Source organism: Lissotriton vulgaris, chromosome 3_1 (genome assembly GCF_964263255.1).
Source record: "Lissotriton vulgaris chromosome 3_1, aLisVul1.2, whole genome shotgun sequence".
Lineage (NCBI taxonomy): Eukaryota > Metazoa > Chordata > Amphibia > Caudata > Salamandridae > Lissotriton > Lissotriton vulgaris.
The window spans coordinates 248,487,727-248,502,407 of NC_141689.1; positions in this window are offsets into that span (position 1 = coordinate 248,487,727).

Sequence of the window (14,681 nt, forward strand, 5' to 3'; positions counted from 1 at the left end):
GATCCAATAGCCACCACTGTCCATGGTTACATGAAAAACACTGCAGCACCTTCTTTGCAATTGCACAGAATGAGGTGATTGTGTTGAGGTACACACTCATTGTGTTTGTTTCACATTCAGAAGAGACATTGCGAACTTGCGACCGTTCTCAGCATCTCACAAATAGCCACTTGGTTAAGAATAAGCAAATAATATTGGCAAAAGGGAATATTTAAATCAGACTATGTAATACAGCCTCACTCTTGCCTTTGCCAAAGGAGGGTAGGGAAACGAAGCAGGTGATGGTTATCATGACTGTATTAATGTAACACATTTGTGCACCAAACTGAGACCAGCCACTAAAATGTACCACTCAAGCTGGCTGATTTGATATTATTTGCAGGTGGAGCTCATCATGGAACTCTTTGAGCAGCATATGCAGTTTGCACAGTGACACATATTGTGGAAGCATCATACCTGTGTGATGTAATATCTTTACAAATAGCAGAATGGATTGTGATCACAATTTCAAGATTTGCTTGCTGCCTTGCAAATGCCAAAGAAAATTGCTGTTGTAAAATATGCTGCTTACAAGGGTGAGGATGACATGGTTTCAGTAGGCAATAACTACACAGATCAAGTTGCAAAATGCTGTGCTCTTGTGTCCGGTATATTAAAGTTGGATGTGAATTTTGAAACCAAAGGGGAAAATGTGAACAACAACTTTAGATAAGCTCAGGGGCCTACAAAGTAAAGTACCAGAGTAAGAAAAAAGTGTTAGGAAATACAGGATGTTTTCAAACAAAAAAAAACTTTGGAAGTCAGTTAATGAGAAATTTGTGTTGCCAGATGATTCATTGCTATTGCTGATGACAAAATACATGCCCGTAACTACACACGTGAGATGACATTCCATGACTGCGATGTTTAAGGAATATTGTTTTAATCCTTATTTTAAAATAATTGTTAAAAGCCTGTGTCAAAGATGTGCAGCTCTCCAGAAAGTACATGTTGGAAGAAAGACAAAAGAGGCTATGAGTCATTTGTGAAAAATCAGAAGCTCCGTTCACAAGATTGCAATTAGATTTTGTATAGATGCTACCCTATAATCATTTGCATTATATTTTAGTGGTCATTTGTTTATTCAGTAAATGGATTGAAACATTCCCAAATAGGCTTTGTGGCAAACTGACTGAAGCCAAGCTATAACTGAGGGAGTTGATTCTTTGGAATCAGATGGGGAAACTCATTTTTAAAATGAGGCGATGGGATTTCGATGCATAGGCACTGAACATTGTCCAAGGCCCTGAGTCCAAGTTTGCCGGAATCCAGGTGGTATTTATCGCACATCATAAATAACATTACCAAAGGATACGTTATTTATTCGGTTTGATAAGTAGCGCCTATTCTGATTTTTGGGTGAATAATATGCAAATCATGGTATTTAAAGCACAAAAATCTGCATAGTATGATAAATATCGTGCACTTTTCCACTGTTAAATTTTGACAGGCTTAACTTGCCAAAATCAAACAAATGCAACTTGGTGTGTTAAATAATATCCAACTCAGGATTCTGTAGCCCTGCGCAAACAAGAGTTGCACAGGGGTCGGAAATTATCTACATTCATAATCAGGACCCTAAAGTTCCATTGCAGTTACCATCCTGAAATATCAGCTGTGGTGGAGAGGGCCATCAGCAATATAATAGCAAAACTGACAAAAGTTTACTCTTCAACCTCACTGAAATGTCCAGATGTGCTTCCTCTAGTTCTATTCCTCAGCAAGAGAAGTACCACAAACAAAAGCACATGACTAACACCACATGAGGTGTTGATGGGGAGGGCCATGAGGATTCCTGGTATTCGTTCAGCTGCACTGCTGTATATTACTAATGATCTGCGATTGTATTACTACAAAGATCTGGATGATTTAGTAAGCCCCATTTCTCGCCAGGTGAAGCTTGTGGCATCTTCAACAAGTGAAGAACCATGCCATGACATACAGCCTGGATATTGAGTTGTGGTGAAGAAGCATGTTAGGAGCCTCAGTGTAAGTGGAAAAGCCCATATCAAGTCCTCTTGGTGACAAAAACTGCTGTAAAGTGTGGAAGCTTTCCACTTTGGCTCTGTGCATCTCACAAGAAGAGATTAAAGAATGCTGATGAAGAAGTGGTTTAAAAAAACACTAATTCAGAGAGACCAACTCAAATTTGCTATATGGAACCAGAAAAGCAAAGTACAAATAAGAAGAAAAACAAGAAGAACAACAAAATCACAATCAAGAAAATCTTACTTCGAAAACTAAAATTCTGATACCCCAAAAGCAATTCAAGGTGTTCCAGTTTCAAGTCATCAAATCGAGAAAGAAGGAAGGATGAAAATGAGGCAAGTGATGCAAATGTGATTGAAGATGAAAGCTTGATACAAGCTGATTAGTCTGAAGGTGTGAGAGAACAAAGGAGAGCTTCGAAACGATTTGGCAGTCTGAAGAGATTTGACATAAATTCAGCTGAAGCAGTGAAATATCTGAATTACAACGGTCTTGAAAAACCTGAAGTCAGAAAATCAAGAAGGATGCCAAACAAGAAGCATATCTGGCAAAGATTGATCCAGAAGAAAGAGAGATTGATCTAGGAGACTTTCAATTACTATTCAAAGAACATCCATGAATTGACAAGAACTGAGAGTAAAGGTGACGGATAATGAATATTTTCCTGATGGTATGATCAAACTGAATTTTTGAGTTTTTAAGAAGATAAAAATTAGATTTTTGAATTTTTCATGAGTGTGCTTGTATAACTCTTATATTCGAATTATGAAATTAGTTTTTGTCTGTGCCCCTTTTTAAAAATTCTGCCCCTAACTAAATACCCACAGCTGAAGAAGATTGATCTTGTTCATATTAACCCCTTCGATGCTCATGACGAGCTCAGCTCGTCATGAGGCACGGTTGAGCTGGTTGAACAATGGCAAATCATGAGAAGCAGCACAGGAGGGGAATTGCTGCAGCAGCGATGATGTTAAGGGGCTGATTACGATGGTGAAGGGCCCTCCACCACCAGCCGTGAGGTGGCGGGCCCTCCGACATATGACAGCAATTTTCCCCCGCCATATTACGATGGCTGGGGGAATTGTTAGGGAAGCGTGACGCTCGCAAAGAACGCACGCCACGGTTCCGCAAGGCAGTCCTTTTCCGACCGCCTTGCCGAACCAAAACATAGGGCAACATTGTGTTTACGATATCCCTTTCCGCCGGTCTTTTCACTGTGGTCATCCTGCCATGAAAAGGCGGGCGGGTATGTGGCGGGCCCCAGGTCGTTGTACACTGAGGAGGTACCATTTCCATGCACAAGGTAGGAGACACCGTGTGGTATCTGCCACGTTGTGCACAGAAATGCACAACATGGCTATTTAGCAGTGTGGCCACAATGTCAAACTGGTGGATGCGACCGCCATGTTGGCAGTCGAATCGTAATATGGGTTGCAGGACCACCGCCTTTCAGGTGGGCTGTCTCAATCCCTGCTACGATGGCAGGCGGACTCAAGTCTGCCCGCCATCGTAATCGGCCCCTAAGTTTCCATTTGAGAATAAATTTGTGGCTGCATAATTGTTATGAACATTTGATTTGAAGTGATGTGCTGTGTGAACTATTTTTTTCATGCTCACTTAACAAGAAGAGCATTTGAACTGTTGAAAATAGTTTTGCTTGCATTACTTTTTGTGCTGCTTCCATCAATATTTCTGAAGGACTATTTTACTAAATCCCTGCATTCATTTTAAATTAATATTTCAGAGATTATTTTTATATTTTGCACCTAGTGTTTGAGGTCAAGAGTTTATTAAAAGGCACTTTTTATAAAAAGAAGATAGCTAGAAGTACAGAAAGATTTTGCTTGGCTTTAGAAATAGATTGCATGATTTTTATTTTATTAGTATTAATTGTTCTTTAGTGATTATGTATTGCCCTGTTGGAGCTGTTTTGATTCATCAAAATATTGTATAACACTAGAATACTAAAGATACAAGATTAGACAATAGAAATAGTTCTAATGGAAGTTTTGAAGAAAATACTTATGCAAATTAATATCTGCAAATTATGAATGTGTCTAATTGTCCAATTTGTACTTACTTGCCGTCTTCTGTTTCAGAAGGTGTTAGGTATAAACATCTTCCTATTTCCTATGGTCTTTCTGAAGTTGAAAATGTTAGTGTTACTTATAAACATAATAGACCCATTATGTTCTACAATTCTAAAACCAATGTCAGTGATGAGAGAGAAATGTGTACTGATGTACTGTGTAACGTTAATAGACAATATAATAAGAGAGTGAAAATTGATACAAATGCTGTTGAAGAACTGAAGATACAGTTAGACGGGTTAAAAGAGGAAGCTAAGGCTAATTTTAGAAATTCACAAGTGCATCCTAGGCTTAGGATTTCACAGGAAAAGAAAGGAGTTGTGTGTATGATGCAAGAAAAATGTGAAAGAATAGATGTTTCAGTTATGATTGGAACAAGTGAGTGTACTTATGGATGTGTTTGGTATGTTGATTCCTCCTACTGCTGTGGCTTTTCATGATGTGAAGATTAGAAAATTGTCTACTTTGGTGGATTGCTTTGCTATTAATACTGCACTAACTAAAATGAATTATTAAAATGTTGCTATTCATGCGATGGTAATATAAAATACATTTGGATATTTGTTTGGTAAGGAAGGTAGAGTGTGCCATTTAGTTAATGTCCAGGTGTGTTGTACACATGTGCCTTATAACAGCATGGACATTTTTAAATATATTCACAGTATAATATTACAAGTAAAGTTGAAACCTTGGGAAAGACCCCTATGTGGGAAAAAGCTGGGTCATGTTTCATTAAGATTGGAAAGGGAATTGGAAAATTGGTAAATGGCTTGTTGATGTAAATGGTGTCTTACTAAAGTAAATATTAACACCATTAATAATAATAACATTGAGTATAATAAGTCAAATTCTAATATTAAAACTCTTAGAAGTCATGTATTTAAGGGTTGTTCGAAATGTGATTATGAAAAGAAGACAACCAAAAAATTGAGAAAAAAAAGAAATGGAACTTGATGTCGTTGAAGCAAGAGCTTATGATAAAATGAAGGCCTTGCAGACAACATTGAAAAAACAGAATGACTGATGAAGTATTGTAGTGTAGTTTGGTGATGATTCAGAAATCGTGTTTGGGGAAATGTGGAAGACTGTTTAATTGATAAAAAATAATGTTTGATTTAAATGTATCTTAGATAGCTAAAGCAGGCTTTTGATGCCTTGACTGAGCCAAAGTCAGCTTGCACTGAATTTAATGTTTTAGTCTTTGAAAGAAATGTGCTTTTAAAATATACAAATGAGTTTCCTGCATTCATGATTTTTTGCTGTGTCTTTCCATTTCAGAAAATAAGCTAAATAGACTTAATTTCACAGTGCTATTTACTTGCTGGGCTGAAATATATTAATTTGTGTTCCACCACAAGAAAGTCACGTGCAGAATGTTTCTGTATTTGAAACAAATTCAAGGTTCTTTGGCTGATTGTGCTCTGTCCATTCATTTTATTTATTTCTCAAATGTCATGTTATTCCCTTAATTTCCTATGTACGCCTTATCATAATTATGCATATGTGATGCTATTAAAAATGATATATTGACCATTGACCCAATTTTGTATAATTGACTCCATTTTCTGTGCTGACTCCATCTTAAGTAGCTAACTCCATTTTTTGTGCTTGTACGCAGTTGCAGGGTGGGGAGGGGAGGGGATGTTTTCGCTCTTGACTTATTTTTGCTACTCACAGAGCAGAGCAAACTGAAACATGTTGTGTGGGATGCATGCTTGGTACCTTTCAGGACAGAGATTGTTGTTGCCAGAGAATGTCTGGAATGTGTGGCTCTGTCTCAGAGTCAAAATACAGGAGCATAGCCAGCTTCTGTATTGCCCTTGACACAGACCAGTACGGTCAGCTCGGTTTTTCATAACAGAAGAAAGGGGCAAGGTTTCCAGAACCTTCCCTTCAGGTTGAGTACAGGTATTAAAGGCGTGAAATCTTGGCACTCAGGCGGGAGCTCTCTTGTGGAACAGATGTGTTACCGCAGGGAATTTTTGAGGGTCCCGATCAAGAATTCTGACTGGGCTGTCAGGGGCTCCTCCAGCTTAGTTTGGCAAGGTTGTTGAGTGAACGATTGGTGATGTATTTCTTTTACGTTCTTCATGTATATAATTTCTGAGTTACCTGCTCCATGTATATGTGCCATTTGTTATTCTGGTGTTGTGCCTAAGTTACTTGATATTTGGGAGTCTGCATTAACCAATATATTTTGCCTTCCTTTTCAAAGTATTGGATGAATAAATATGTGTGTATCACTTTAAATGCACCTGAATCTGTTTTCTTGCCTCACCTTAAATGAGTGCTGGGTCTTGTTTTATTGCCTCATCTTTTGGGAGTGCTAATTTACTTTTGTTATTTAAAGGTGCAGCAGTACATTTGCCTCCTCTTGGTAGTGCTGGGTTTAGGTTTGCCCTATTGTTTCAAATCAGAAGCAATACAATTTGGCGACACAAACAGGATAAAAAAATTCAAAGGGGAAAGAAAAATTCCTAGATACCAATTGAAATACCTAGGTGGGAAGTAACCCCCTATGGTATGCTTGCCCACGAGTGGGCTCAATGCACTGGGCCAACGCCAACGCTGAGGCAGCACAAGTGGTTGTGTGTTTGCAAAAGTGCCTGGTGAGAAAGGGAAAGAGCTTAGCACATTAGGGCGAAGTGGCTGGATCCTCTGAGGCTCTAACAGATAATAACAAGCTGTCCAGGAGAGATATGTTTATGGCTTTGTTGAGGGATGGAGTGAAGAAAGAGCAGATGGATGGAACAGAGACTAGAAGTCTGTTGAAGATGTATCGGAAAAGAGGTTTGAAAGAAGGATGCAGGAAAGTGAATAAGCAGAATAAAATGCAAGTGAGTCAAAGAAGGCCAGAGGTGGATGAAGAGGAAAAGGAGGGTGAGAACACTGCCCATTTGAAGATGAGGGGAGGGAGAGATTCAGAAATTGAATGGCTCAGTGAGAACCTGAGGGAGGAGGAGGTCCCTCGAAAGTATGGAGAAGTGTGGCTCAATGATTAGAGCGGCAGACCCTGATGCAGAGGTCTAGCCCGGGACCAGGGTTCAATTCCCGCCTCGGCGGGTCTTGGGCTCAAAAAATTCCACGGACCTGATAATTCTCGCCTCAGTGCCTATTCCAATCAAAGAGTCCCACTCGGCAACTCTGGGCAATAGCATGCTTAATCTACACAACAGCCCCTCTCAAGGCTAAGGATGCCTGGCCTCCACCTTGGGGGTGCCCAGGAGTGGACGCCTCACAGGGAAATCCAGAATGGGTTCCACAGCGGTATTCGTACAAGCGCCTTGAGATCCTTGCGGGTGAGTAGTGCGCTATACAAGTATCAATTTACATTTTACATTTACGTTGTATCTAGATTTGACATGGGCAAGGGTTGACAGACTGAAAGCAGACTAGGAAATAAGTCAAGCTCCGGTAGAGAGATGGGCTCGCAAAGATAATAGGCCTTATGATAGCATAGAAATTTATTGGAAAGATCGCAATGCTCAGAAGGTCTGAGCCCTAGTAGGCACCGGAGCGGAGGTACTTTGATATATGGAAATCCGAAAAAGTTTAAAGGACAATATTTCACTATCACAGGTTTAGGCAGAAAAGAGACACCAGCTGTGCAGACAATGGTCCAAATGAAAATAGGGAGGTTAGCAAAATGAGAATACACTGTATTGATTGTGCACCTCTCTGAATATATTGGAATTGATATCTTGAAGGGAGTGACTCTGTATTTGGAGGACGGGTACTATCAAATTGGATCAAAAAGGTACATTTCAATTGCCGCCGTAAGGGTGGGTCACTTGAAGATTCCTCCAGTAAAGTTGCCCCAGGCTACTAAAGTAATTCATTTGAAACAGTACAGCATTCCTGGAGGGCATGTTGAGATCTGTGAAACCAGAAAAGACTTGATAGAGGCTGGGGTGGTGATTCCAATCACTTACTCCTGGAATAACACCATGTGGCCTGTGTGCAAAAGTGACAATAGTTGGAGCATGACAGTTGATTATCGCGGATTGAATAAACACATACCTCCTTTGACTGCTGCTTTCCCAGATACTGTTACCTTAATTGAGAAAATACAGAAGCATCCTGTGAGTTTGTAAGAAACTATTGATATTGCTAATGCTTTCTTCTCTACACCAAATGAGGTGGTCGCTCTTTTTTTTCGTGGCGGCCACTAAACTTTGGAATTCTTTGTCTCTTTCTATCACCATGGCGGATTCACTCGAGACCTTCAGGAAGCTTCCAAAAGGCCAGGCTCTTTGCCTCTTAGTTGGCTGATACCAGTCTCTCTTCCGTCTCGCTCAGCGAGACGGAAGAGACACCATTTGGTTTAATTGTGCTTTATAAATATTTATCCTATCCTATCCTAATAGCCCCGAGAACCAAGAGTAATTTGCTTTCTCATGGGCTGGTATGCAATTCAAGTTAAAAAAACAGACTCAGGGGTACTTGCATAGTCCTACTATTTGTCACCAGCTGTGGTGGAGCACTTAGACAAGGAACCAGTTACTCCTGGGGTACAGTTTTGCCATTACATTGATGATGTGATGATACAGGGGGAGAAACAAGAGCAAGTGCGGATTCAGCTGGACAGGATTGTGGAACTTTTGCAGAGTAAAGGATGGGAGATACATCCTGCAAAAGTACAAGGACCCTCTCAAAGTGTAAAGTTTTTCGGTATTCAATGACATCAGGGACACAGAGAGGTGGTGCTGCAGGTGAGACAAAATATCAAAGAATTTGCTGTGCCACAAAATAGAAAGGAAGCTCAGAGGTTCAATGGATTGTCTGGTTTTTGGAGACAGCATATCCCTCACTTCAGTCAGATTTTGGCCCCTTTGTACAAAGTTATGCGAAAGAAAAATTAGTTTTAATGGGGAGAGCTGCAACAAATTGCGTTTGAAACAGCAAAAGATTCTATACAGTGTGCTTTGGAATTTTGGCCAGTGTGGGAGGGGGATGTTGAGCTGAATGTGACAGTACATGGACCATATGCTAATTAAAGTCTGTGGCAGAAGCAAGGAACAATGAGGGTGCCTTTAGGGTTTTTTTGGACAAAGAAATTATCAGATGCTGGATAGCGGTACACTCTCTTTGAAAAACAGTTGCTTGCATGTTATTGGGCCCTGGTGGATACTGAGCAGTTGAAACTAGGGCACAATGTGATTTTGGGACCTGAGATTCCTATAATGCAATGGGTGATGAGTTCCCTCAAGACTTACAGAATAGGACATGCGCAGGAAGCCAGCATAATCAAGTGGAAATGGAACATACAGGACAGGGCCTGAGCAGGTCCCAAAGGCATTGCAGTATTGCATGAGCAGGTGGCACAAGCCCCAATGGGAGATACAGAGGTGTTGCATGATGTGCCTGAAATACAGACATCTCCTGTGAAGTGGGGTGGGAAGGGCCATTTAAAGAATTATCTTCAGAAGACAGGAAGCATGTGTGGTTTACTGATGGTTCTGCCAGGTATGTGGGGGTAAAAGGCACCGGAAGAGGTGTCACACAATCCTGTGACAAGAAATTGTTGACTGCTACTGGATAGGGAAAGAGTAGTCAGTTTGCAGAACCTATATACTGCGTATCAAGCCTTTAAACAAGAATAGCCAGGAAATTATCATATATACACTGACTCGTGGTCCACTGCCAATGGGTTGGCTTCCTACGTGGCATGCCCAAAACTGGATGATACATTCAAAGGAAGTGTAGGGTAAGGAGTTGGGGCAAGAGATCTAGGAAATCTTACCGCAAAGTTTGCATAGTTTGGTTTGCCCTGTTCCCATCATGCACTGGGACAGGAACAGACTAATTTGCATATAGCCAGGTTCTGAGCTGGGATGGTGCAGTGAGCTAAAAAACGGTGTTGGATCTAGCCCTGATCTCTTGACTGGGTGAGAGTATTCTGCTTAATTCAGAAACTCTGTCCATCACCACCCCCTTTTCTGAATCGTTTTTGGCCACTATAGGTGTGGCAGGGTATACTCAGACATGAGTCCCTTGCTCACTGCACCATCAGGATTCAAGCAAGCCGGGCCGACGACGGCTGAAATGCCAGAAACCGGTCCCCGGAAGCTTGTCTCCTTTCTGGTGAAGAAATGGCTTGATAGTTTGGTCTGCCCTGTTCCCATGATGCACTGGGCCAGGGACAGACTAATTTGCATATAGCCAGGTTCTGAGCTGGGATGGTGCAGTGAGCTAAATAACCGTGATGGATCAAGCCCTGATCTTTGGACTGGGTAAGAGTGGTCTGCTTAATTCAGACACTCTGTTCATCACCACCCCCTTTCCTGAATCGTTTTTGGCCACTATAGGTGTGGCAGGGTATACTCAGACATGAGTCCCTTGCTCACTGCACCATCGGGATTCAAGCAAGCCGGGCCGACGACGGCTGAAATGCCAGAAACCGGTCCCCGGAAGCTTGTCTCCTTTCTGGTGAAGAATTGGCTTGGTAGTTTGGTCTGCCCTGTTCCCATGATGCACTGGGCCAGGGACAGACTAATTTGCATATAGCCAGGTTCTGAGCTGGGATGGTGCAGTGAGCTAAATAACGGTGATGGATCAAGCCCTGATCTTTGGACTGGGTAAGAGTGGTCTGCTTAATTCAGACACTCTGTTCATCACCACCCCCTTTTCTGAATCGTTTTTGGCCACTATAGGTGTGGCAGGGTATACTCAGACACAAGTCCCTTGCTCACTGCACCATCAGGATTCAAGCAAGCCGGGCCGACGACGGCTGAAATGCCAGAAACCGGTCCCCGGAAGCTTGTCTCCTTTCTGGTGAAGAATTGGCTTGGTAGTTTGGTCTGCCCTGTTCCCATGATGCACTGGGCCTGGGACAGACTAATTTGCATATAGCCAGGTTCTGAGCTGGGATGGTGCAGTGAGCTAAATAACGGTGATGGATCAAGCCCTGATCTTTGGACTGGGTAAGAGTGGTCTGCTTAATTCAGACACTCTGTTCATCACCACCCCCTTTTCTGAATCGTTTTTGGCCACTATATGTGTGGCAGGGTATACTCAGACTTGAGTCCCTTGCTCACTGCACCATCAGGATTCAAGCAAGCCGGGCCCACGATGGCTGAAATGCCAGGAACCGGTCCCCGGAAGCTTGTCTCCTTTCTGGTGAAGAATTGGCTTGGTAGTTTGGTCTGCCCTGTTCCCATGATGCACTGGGCCAGGGACAGACTCATTTGCATATAGCCAGGTTCTGAGCTGGGATGGTGCAGTGAGCTAAATAACGGTGATGGGTCAAGCCCTGATCTTTGGACTGGGTAAGAGTGGTCTGCTTAATTCAGACACTCTGTTCATCACCACCCCCTTTTCTGAATCGGAATTGCTAAATGGGCAGACATTTGGGAGAAAAAGCTACCAGCATGTGGGCAGAGAATAGAGGCATACATATTCCCCTAAATCTGATAAAAAACCACAATAATACAGTGTCCTATTTGTCAGCATACCCAGCACAGACCAGTCCCACAGATAGCGAGTGGCCAGCTACGCAGAGGAAAATTACCAGCACCGATCTGGCAGATTGATTACATTGGGCCCATGCTACCTAGTCGAGGATGTCAATATGTTTGCACGGCTGTGGACAAATACTCTGGATATTCCATGGAAACGTGCTATTTAGTTGAACACATTGAAAACATTAGACTTTTTGATTTTCTACTATGGAATTCCGCTGCAAATTCAAAGTGACAACGGGTCTCATTTTAAACAAGCCCAGATGGCGAACTCCGCTCTGCCAGCGGAGTTTGTGGAGTTTTCCCAACTCCGTGCTCTGTTGGGAACGCAGAGTTCAGGCAAAACTCTGACTTCGTGGCAGAGCGGAGTTAGACCGTGGCCACGCCCCTGCCCACACGCAAACAGAAAATAAAAACAGTTACTTGCTATGGCATCTCTGGGCTGCCCTCCTCCTCACTGTGGTCTCTCCTCCTCGCGCAGCATACCACTATGTTGTATGTCTTGTGAGGACTGCGCATGCGCAAATGCGCAGTCCTCCCAACACGTACAATGTAGGAGTATGCTGCGACCAGCGAGGACGGTGAGGAGGAGAAACCACGGCGAGGAGGAGGGTAGCCCGGAGACGCCAGAGCAGGTACGTTTTTTTATTTTCTGCTTACATTAGGAGGGTGGAGCGGAGCGTACTTCCACTTAGTTTCTGTTTTACTCCGCGGAACTCTGCAGAGTGCCACTCCGCGTCTTCTGCCCAGGGTTAATTTTAAAGGCAAATTGGTGCAGGATTATTGTGCACAACATAATACTGAGTGGGTCTTTCACATTTCCTATTACCCACAGGCTTTAGGCTTGATTGAACAAATGAATGGATTGATGAAAGACCAATTGAGGAAGTTGTCTGTTGGGTCACTGAAAAATTGGAGAGATAATTTGAATGAAGTATTACAAATACTGAACAATACTTTGCAAAATGCAGAAACCCCTCTGAATGTGGATGCTAACCCCAGCTTTGCAAATTCGGCCTCATGTGGCCACTAATACAATTCTCTACTGGGAGGCAGGTCCTGGAGTCTTAGCTCCGCACCGGGCAACACTAGAGGCTGCAGGTCTTGATTTACATGCTTTGAAACTGTACAGACTCAAACCAAGAGATATAGCACTCCTTGAGACAGGAGTGGGAATCAAGAGTCCCCCGGAGCATTTTGGCTTGCTCGCCCATCAATCTGGGTTGGCGGCTCTCAAAGGCATTCAAGTGCTGGGAGGGGTGGTTGATGCAGATTAGCAGGGTGAGATCAAGGTTATTCTGCTGAACAGTGGAGACACTGATTTGGTAATGCAAACTGGAGACAGAATCACTCAAATAATGATTATGCCAGTGTACGGAGCGATAGTCAAGAAGGGAACTGCCCCAGCCCTTCTCACCGCACGAGGAGAAGGAGGTATTGGCTCCACTGACAAGACTCCAGGGGCCAAGGTGTGGGTAGAATCTTCAAATAGTCCCTAAACAGGCAGAGGTCATTGCAACAGGAAAGGATAACATCCTATTAATCATGAAACCAGGGCAGGAGAAGTGGGAACATGTGCTTGCTGATAAATATTATTTGCGAGAAACAATAATACTTGTTTATTCTCTGTTCTGTTAGATCACAGCATGGCATGTTTGTGCTCTGCTTGCGCTTGCTGGAGTGTGTTTGGTCATGTTCGAGTGGGACTGGGAGGGACCAGGAGCCCCTTACTCCGAAGTGACTAGCCAACAGCACAGACTGACATCATTGTTGAATCGAAATGACAACATGTGGTCCTGTCTTGCACGGACAGTCTTCAACAGGTAGTACTTTTACATGATGAACACGAAGAGCACCATGGATCGTATTTCCACGTGCCTAGTAGCTATACCTACCCCCGTCAATGTACTGCTGCAGTCATTCAATTTCACAAATGCAGACGGGGCAGTGGAGGAAAATGATGTCAGAACTCAAATGTCACTTATGAGTTTTGCGGGTTTTGTCCAGAAACTACCGATGATAATCTAACACAAGTGATAACGTACAATGTCACTGAAGGTGATATTTGTTATAATCTAACCTGCAATCCAATTAACATTGGTAAATGTGCTCAAATACGAATTGAAGGAACTGAATCAAAGATGACGTGGGAACAAAAAATCCTATGCAAAAATCGAAATAAGAGTACATGTAAAAATATGCCTAACAATATCTCATGTAAGGATGTAGTATCTGCTGCCAGTCATATCATACATTTTAAAGTGCCTGTAGGGTGGTTATTTTCTTGTGGTAATGTAATATACACATATATTACAGCAAATATCACAAGTGGACAGTGTGCCTTTACTAGATTATGCTTAAGGATGTTCCCATTAAATCCAACATCAAATGTCTGGAATAAGAGAGAAACTGTTCAACTCAGTGAACTTTGTGATTCTGAAGTTTACTTATTATCTGAGTCTGAATATATCAGTTTAACTGCTTCAATAGTAGGAATTCCATTCTTAACCATTTATGATTCTAGGGCTGTTAGTGAATTAGCATGTTTGACAGTGAAAATATTAATAACATCAATTGCTTTAGCAGAACAGAGCTGCAAATGATTATTTGCCCTTGAAACATGATTATGAATGTTCAGATTTCGATAGTATGTTTTGCTTCAATCTTTCAGATCATTCTAAATCAATTCAGTCCCACATTGAAGCTTTAAACAAGTTGGCTAAAGATGTCAAGCAGGATGTAGAAAAAGGATGGTGGGATTGGTTGTTTGGGTGGTTACCAGGTTTTAGTAAACTTCACTCTGTTTTATGTGGGATAATATTAGCAATATGTATCTTGATATCATAATGTTGTTGTATCCAGTGTGTACCTTGTCTCTTATCTATGCTTCGACCTAAAGCAGTTGATTTCAGACCAGTATGTCATGAAAGTCAATGGTCAAAGGATGGAATGTAATGCGATTAAGAATGATATATTGATGGGGGCGTGGCTAACAGCATGGCCGGGTAGGAAGTGCCGCACCGGAGCTCCCGCCGTGCTGTCACAGAATCCGGCATCACAATAATGCCCCAGGGCACCTAAAACAAGAACCGGGAGCAGAAAC